General features: G+C 36.8%; 1 non-coding gene across 1 annotated transcript; it reads left to right on the top strand.

Annotated features, from left to right (window-relative positions):
- Positions 1 to 8486: 8486 nt before the first annotated feature.
- LOC112127382 lies at positions 8487 to 8580 on the top strand. The gene has a single exon (XR_002910546.1). It is a non-coding gene; the product is annotated as a U6atac minor spliceosomal RNA (small nuclear RNA).
- The last annotated feature ends 6 nt before the right edge of the window (positions 8581 to 8586 follow it).

Below are 8586 nucleotides of genomic sequence, written 5' to 3'. Positions count from 1 at the left end.
GTCTCCACGTTAATCCTCGAGTGTCTGATTGCGCGTTTGTTTGGCCTCAACTGGGGGGAAAAAACCGCGAAGAAGAGCAAACAAGCGGGATCTTTGAGTAATTTTCCTTTCGGCTTGAAACGCTGTCAACCCGATCCTCTCATTGTCGGAAATCCGATTTCAATCGTGTCTTACCCGGCCAAATAAGGTGCATTGGTCGGCCTTCGCTCGATTATCAACGTTGATATGGAAACGAGTTATGTCGAGAGAAGGCCACGACCGTTATAACTGTATTTACGGAAGGAAACCCATTCTCCTATTTATAAAAGGGACCATTATCCTGCACAATTGAAAATCAATCTGAACTGTTATTATCTGTGCTTTGGTAGAAATTATATAACGTTGTTTTGTTTTTTTGAATTTGGCTCTCACTCCTCAGACCTAACCATATATATATATTTTTGGTGAGGTCTGAGGAGGGAGAGTCAAAAAAACAAATTATATATATATATATATAAATTATAATACCTATATGGCAATTAATTCATTAAAACCTATTACTTTCGAAAATACTAGGTAGAGCGCGTATCAAAATTCACTACAAATAGCATTTATTGCATTATAATATTTCAAACATTGATTATTTTACTTCTCCAAAGGTTCAAAAAAGTTTACGCTTAATTTTTAAAAAGATTTAGAATTTTTGAAAATTTAAAAAAAGTGCCCATGAGCATCTGTCTGCCAAATAATAATCAAATTAAACAGACCGAGAGAATTATTTATAATACAAAATAAATTTTAAACTGAATAATTAACAAAATTCTAACCAATATTTGGAGTGATTGAAAAGCAATAAGAGCAAAATAACGAGAGAGAGAGAGAGAGAGAGAGAGAGAGAGAGAGAGAGAGAGAGAGAGAGAGAGAGAGAGAGAGANCTTTCTCTCTCTCTCTCTCTCTCTCTCTCTCTCTCTCTCTCTCTCGCCCTCTCTCTCTCTCTCTGACCAACCGGAATCACTTGTAATTATTTTAAGGTAGATAACATTTTAGGCTGATAGGACCATTTTGAATGACTGAAAAGATAAATTAAATCAAATTTATAATATAATTAGTCACTTCGGCCATTTCTGGGTTATCAGCTTAAAATTAAAATTTTAATTGAACGCCAAAAAAATTCAGCGGTTATGTTTACATGATTTTGTTAATTCTAAAAAAAAAATCGTAAAAAATATTGAAAAAAATGTAAATTCGTTAAAGGTATGATTCACGGCAATTACTCATTGACGTAAGTGTGGCTTCGATCCGCGATTAGCCGATCCGGTTTAAAAATCTGTTTTCGTAGTTAACGGGTTAAAACGAGAAGATAGTTAAGAACAAATTAGAAAAATCTATTTTTGTATATGATAAAATAGCATCCGCCAAAATTAGTTTTTTTCGCGATAAAAAAAAATCTATATGGTTATAATAGAAATCTTAGACTGTTTTTTCCTCTTAAAGACCTACGTTTCACCTTTCATGATGTTTTTACACGTATCAGTACAATAAAATTTTATGTTTGTTCTTCTCGTTCAATTACGTATGAAAATTTAAACGCTATAAAAAAAAGGAAAAGACCTCGACATTTATCGGTAAAGAGACACGGTGCTCGCCACTGATAAGTTAATTAAATGTTCCGGCCCCGTAAATCTCTGTAATTTTTGAATTGCCGTGGCGATTGCCTTCAGCAATTTGTAATGACCGTCTGTTCGTCCATCAATTGTCGAATCCGCTGACTCAGGGCGGATTTGGCAAAATGGGTTTCGCTTTGGTCGCGTCGGAGATATGATGATTTTTGTCAATTTGTTTTGTACCGTTTCCCGTTAGCAAAACAATTGAGTAACCGAGCTAATATTGTTGTTTATAGTGCAAACATCAAAGTTGGGTAGCTGGTAAACAGCAGATTATTATCTCTTATCACGAATTTTTTTTTAAGCATTTTTACCCTCCGAACATTCAGTATGAAAGAAAATTAGACAAACGAACTACCGTCTTATCATAATATATCATACACAAGTCAATGAGCAAACATTTTCTCTGGGAAGATATGGATTATTTTGAAGGTAGAATCTCTTCAAGCGTCTGTCATGTAAAATCTAATTAAAATAGGATTTTAAAAATACTGACACACATACTGGGCTTTCTCCCAAAAACCCCAAGAAAGATCGAGTACACTGGGGTAGTGTGAACATTTTTTGCTGTATGNCGACATTTGAAAAATGGCAAAAAGGAGGGAAAATTCAAAAGCTGGGGAAATTTCAAAGGTGGGGTTGAGAAGGGAAGTTAATGTCCTAGTGGATCGAGGTCTAGGATTTTAAAAATACTGACACACATACTGGGCTTTCTCCCAAAAACCCCAAGAAAGATCGAGTACACTGGGGTAGTGTTTTGTGCTGTATGTATATAATGTTTGTTAGCGTGAAGGACGGGTTCAATGTCAGTTACCCTAGGAATATCGAATTCTATGGGGTAGAATGAACGAATATACGAATGTAATTTATTAGCGTGAATGAAGTGGTTTATACCAAATTAGCCCGAGAATATCGATTACTCTGGACGTACAATCACCACAGCGGTTCGCATCACTTCACTTGGTACATATTTTACTAAGAGAGATGAGGATGAGGTGGGAAGTTAGTGTCCGATTGGATCGAAGTCACGATTGCTCAAGTGGTAAAGCAGCGGCGTATTTAGCCGAAGGTCGTGGGTTCGAATCCTGCTCGTGACACTGACTTTTTTTATTTCAACTAAAAACCGTAATTAATTGAAAGATATTAATTGGTCAAGCGGACCACGAAAACTAGTGAATTTAGTAATTTATTAGCGTGAATGAAGAGGTTTATCCCCAGTTCACCCAATGTATATCGAGTACTCTGTGGGGTAGAGTGAATGAATTTAAGAATGTAATTTATTAGCGTGAATGAAAGGTTTATTACCAATTACACTGATGAATATCGCACACTTTTGCGTAGAGTGAATGAATGTACGAATTTAATTTATTATATTCACTAATTTCGTGGTCCGCTTGACCAATTAAATCATTACAAGTAATTAAGGTTTTTCATCTCAACTGAAAACCTTAATTAATAGTAATTTATTAGCGTGAATGAAGAAGTCTCTCTGCATCTTCTTCCGCTCCATCTATCAATCCATCACTTCTTTCTGACTGTTGTCTGTCTCTCTCTGTCTGTCTGTCTCTCACTCTCTCTTTCCTCGCTTTATCTATATTTCTGTCTGTCTTTGTATTTAGTCTTTTTTCCGTCCACTTTATTTATATAAGTATCTATAAAAGACTACAAACGGTCAAGTTGGCCTGACGTGTGCCAGATTCAACAGGCGGGCCAGGATGTTTTTTTCACGTGGGTTCGCAACAGTAGAGATCATCAACACCCGTTTAAATTAAAATTTGAACAAGCAGCTTGTAAAAGTAGCGAAACCATTATCAACAAACTGTAAACCAACCATCACCTGGAAATCATCTTCCTTTTTCGTTAATTGCAAAACTGAAGACGGACCCAATTAATGAACCAATGCCGATTCAGCATTTGTTGATTCTGCTCAATCAATACACTAACTAAATTGGAACGTTGCGTTCAAGGGAATGTCATTGATCGATACGTAAAATATTAAACGTACAATCACCACAGCGGTTCGCATCACTTCAGTTGGTACATATTTTACTAAGTTGAAGGATAATCGATAAAAACCATACTCGTTGGTAATTTGGTTTTTATATTAAATCTAAAAGTATTTATTACATGTTCTCAGAACGAAGCACTTCTCCATATTATGTTATAAATTCTCTATCATTCCTACTATCCACAAAATTAAAAAAAAACTGATGATCACCCAACTTCCAACCATCACATCAGCCAGATTCCCATCCTTGGAAAATTGGCTGAGAAGCCTTTCTTTCTCAATCTGCAAACCATGTTAACACCCTTAAATTTTATTCATTAACCATTATTTCGTAACTACCACTCCACTAAACATCAAGTCCATCGCTACCACCCTTGAGTTGAACAAGTTCTGTACTCTGCAGAGCACATGATGAATTCTTTCAATTGAATTCACGAATTTCGTGGTCCGCTTGACCAATTGATATATTACAATTAATTGAGTTTTTTAGTTGAGATAAAAAAGTCAATGGCACGAGCGGGATTCGAACCCAAGATCTTCGGCTTGATACGCCGCTGCGTTAAGAGAATCCAATCCGATTATACGACATTTGAAAAATGGCAAAAAGGAGGGAAAATTCAAAAGCTGGGGAAATTTCAAAGGTGGGGTTGAGAAGGGAAGTTAATGTCCTAGTGGATCGAGGTCACGATAGCTCAAGTGGTAGAGCAGCGGCGTATCTAGCCGAAGATCTGGGTTCGAATCCCGCTCGTGCCATTAACTTTTTTTCATCTCAACTAAAAACCTTAATTAATTGTAACGTATTAATTCGTCAAGCGGACCACGAAATTAGTGAATTTTTGACGAATAATTTTTTATATTTTCAGTATTTTCTTAAACGAATATTTTATATATTTTTATGGTACATACGTCCTCAAAAAGCTACGTTCGTCTACTTTGAAATGGTACGTTTGACGTTCACATCGTTTTAGCCGGAAAATTCAAAAGGTGGGGTTAAGATGGGAAGTTAGTGTCCGAGTGGATCGAAGTAGCTCAAGTGGTAGAGCAGCGGCGTATCAAGCCGAAGATCGTGGGTTCGAATCCCGCTCGTGCCACTGACTTTTTATCTCAACAAAAAACCTCAATTAATTGTAATCTTTCAATTGAGTTGTATTTTGAATGGAGAATACTTTCGTCGGGTAAAATATTTTTATTTTATTTTAAATACTGTTATTTGCGATTTTTGCGAGAACTCACAAATTACTTCAAACAGCATAATTACCTATGAGTATGAGTAGGTAACTACTCCAGGTATACTTATATAAATCATAATTTGTTACATAGTATTTTTTAGGTGTCATCTCTGGTTTCCGGTTTAACCGACCTTTTATTCGCCAAGTTCAAATCCTGTTAAAAATATTCGACAGCCGGGTATTTTTTCACCTTTAAAGTCCTTTGTATTTTGAAAAGGACGCCTGGTTCTTATGGACCAGTTCATCTCGTGTTTTATCACTTCTATTGTGTTCCCTGAGTCAAAAAAGTGGAAATATTAATAAAAATGGATGGATAACATGATCCGGAGGGACGCGATTATTTCGCGGATTGTGTGAAATTGGACAGGTTTGAATATAAAGAAGGATAAACCTAGGATTACACAGAAATTATGTGATCACCTTTTTCAGTATTCAACACATTCCATTCTTGGCTAAATAAGCATTCAAGTACGTGCATTAATTTTTACGTACTTATATAATAAAACAGCTCATAACATCACGTTTTATATTTAGACCTACGGGCAGTTAGCACGTTTTAAAATTTTTAATTGGTGTTTGCTGGCTTCTTAAGTAGACGGATCTCTTCAAACTGACAGCATTTGTATTATCTATAATGTCAACATTTAATTAGTTTTTAATCGGCTACTGTCACAGTGATTGTTATTATTTGTACACTTTACCCTTAAAAAAATAAATAAAGATAAATGAATGAATGCACATTTCATGTCTAACTGACAACATTGTGCCATTTGGTTTTGTAGATTCTTTGAACTGCTGTCAACCTTTGAAATTATATAGTACGTGCTTTATAGATATGTTTGTTTTACTTGTTTGTTCAACAGCAAGCTATTTTCGACCCACTGCATCATCAAATACTCATTATCAACCATTCGTATTAACTAAAATATTTTTTTAATCCGCATAATCTCAAAATCTACTTTTGGAAAAAGATCTCATGTATAAAGAGCACTGACGATGGGTGACCCTAGGACATTTTTATTTATTTTTTTATTTTTTATTTTATTTACTTACAGTCCAAACAGGTCAGGCACCCAAGCATAGGACAATCAAGCAACACAACGAAACATCATTATGATATAAAATACTAAAAAAGGTTATAAAAATAACAGCAACAAAAATAACAGCAAAGAAGCGCTTACACTTTTAACAAAAAATCAATATTATAAATAGATTAATAAATAGCACAACAAAAGTAATAAATAAATCCTCAATTACATTTTAAAGCGCGTTTAATATTTTTTTTTAAATCTGAAGGGACGAGGAGAAGGGGTCTGCACTGATAGCGAATTTATTTAAGTAATGCACAGCTGTGGAGATTGAAGACTGTAACCCGTATTTGGTCCTGTGCCGTGAAGTACTTAACTTTACTTAAGTGAACTTTAAGTAAGTAATTCATGGGTTCGTAAATGACGCTGGGGAACCCTAAAGCCAATACAAGATAATATCTCCGGGTCAATAAAATTATTTAGGATCTTCCACGGAAACACAACGGAAGCCAAAACTCTTATATCCTCCAGGCCTACGAGAACAAGTCTGGCTTCATAGGATCAACATGATGACATAACATCAAATGATGGTAGTTCCTGTGATTGCATAATTTGTAATAATCCTGGCCTTTCTCTGTACCCTTTCTATCATGTAAGACCCATGTAAAAAACTCGGCGACCAAAAACGCTGGCATAATCTAGGTGACTGCGCACCAGAGATTGATAGAGTAATTTTATTGCAAAAGAGTTCTTAAGGCCATTCACGATCACTCCAAATGGAACCGCGCCAAGTACAGCTCCATTTGGAGTGCCTGAAATTTGAGGGGGCATTCACGACCGCTCCACAGCCAGTCGCTCCGAACGTCAACCAGTGAATTACCTTCTCAAAATGGATGACGATCTCTTGTGCTACGCTTCTGTTTAATTACATATTAAAAGCAAAAAATCGAAGAGAAAATGGTGTAAGAAGTGACTCCTGAACAGAAGCCGAAATACCCACATCAATTTGATGAAAGAACTTTCCCTTGAATCCGCTGATTGGAGGAACTATTTAAGGATGGATGAAACGTCTTATTTATTCATTATATTTAGTGTTCTATTGACCAAATTACTTCTTTCAATTATTTAATCTTTTTTGTAAGGTTTTGGTTGAAATGAAAAAGCTAGTGCCACGAGCGGGATCTGAATCCATGGCCTTCGGCTAAATACGCCGCTGCTCTACCACTTGAGCTATCGTGACTTCGATCCTCTCCGACACCAAAAAATGGCAAAAAGAGAGAAAATTCGAAAGGTTGTAGGTTGAGATGGGGAGTTGGTGCCCGAGTGGATCGAACTATCGAAGTCAGGATAGCTCAAGTGGTTAGCGCAGCGGCGTATTTAGCCGAATGTCGTGGATTCGAATCCCCTCGTGACACTATTTTTTCATTTCAACCAAAACCTTACAAAAAAAAGATTAACGTCTTATTTATATTTACTCCAGCTTGTTACCCCCTTGATTAGAAAACAAAAGACAGTCATGAGAGAAATCATCACTACATGAAAGGTTGGCAACCACATTACGATTTCTCGCTACAGGGATGAACTACAAAGAACTTAAGTTCTCTACTACGATTTCTGATCATTGTTAGGGGTTATCAATACCGCATCTCTCATTGCATTTGTATCCTTTGTTTTGAAAACGTCGACCAACTGGTTGAGGATCGAATTTCTTTTATTTCTATCGTGGTAATATAATCATTGTCCACCACTTTCATAAACATGGTAAACTTTCATACAATTCAATCACATCAACAATAAAATCTCGATTGGATGTCATTCCAATAAAGAATAAACGTTTTTGACTTTTAGCACGCCAAAATCCCCACCCGTCTACGCCAGGTTTTCCCATTCACGAACGCGCAATGCCGTCGTCGCGTCGTAGATATTTGGAGTGGCGCGATGGAGTTTGGACCGGTCGAATATTCGGCACAGCTCAGTTTTGCCATTAACGTGGTTTTTGGAACGGCGTCGCTCCGTTTGGACTGCTTGGAACGATCGTGAATGGCCACCTTTAAAGTCAGCAGTTTGCCTTATATGATTCGAAGAAGAGGGATGATCATCACCCGATGCGAGGTTGGCACACGGACACTTACTTTTGGGCCGCGTACGTGTCAGGCACATAGAGAAAGGTTGCTCGATGTCCCACCAACTTCAAGGGTTTATGATTATGATTATGGGGCACATCAATAACCCTTTTCTACAGAATAAAAAAGGTGGCAGCAGTAACAAATAAGGATAATCTTTAAACACCCCACGTGCTACATTGCGTATAATTCTGCCTTGAAATCACTAATGCTCGGAGCGCCAAAAAATTATTATTGAAAATTATATTTATGCATTAGCCCTCTTTCTGAAACTCGGTAATTTGGGAGTATCTAGTCAGTTTATAAGGGTCGTGAAGGCAATTTTCTCATAGACTAAGAGTGCAGCCAGGGGGTCAGGAGGTATTTCCGAATTTTTGAGGTATCTTGTGCTGTGAGACAAGGATGTGTCCTAAGCCCTTTACTCTTTTCCTTATACTTGGATGATCTCCCGTCTTGTGTTGTAAGAAAGGAGAGAAGTTTAGCACTCCCCTTGACAACGATGGAATGAACACAAGGCAAGCCGTTGAAAAATGGCAAACCAGTTTTTTTCCTGCT

The sequence above is a fragment of the Cimex lectularius genome, unplaced genomic scaffold, assembly GCF_000648675.2.
Source record: "Cimex lectularius strain Harlan isolate CLEC.00 unplaced genomic scaffold, Clec_2.1 scaffold44, whole genome shotgun sequence".
In the NCBI taxonomy this organism is placed as follows: Eukaryota; Metazoa; Arthropoda; class Insecta; order Hemiptera; family Cimicidae; genus Cimex; species Cimex lectularius.
This window is presented reverse-complemented; position numbering and strand designations above follow the sequence as displayed.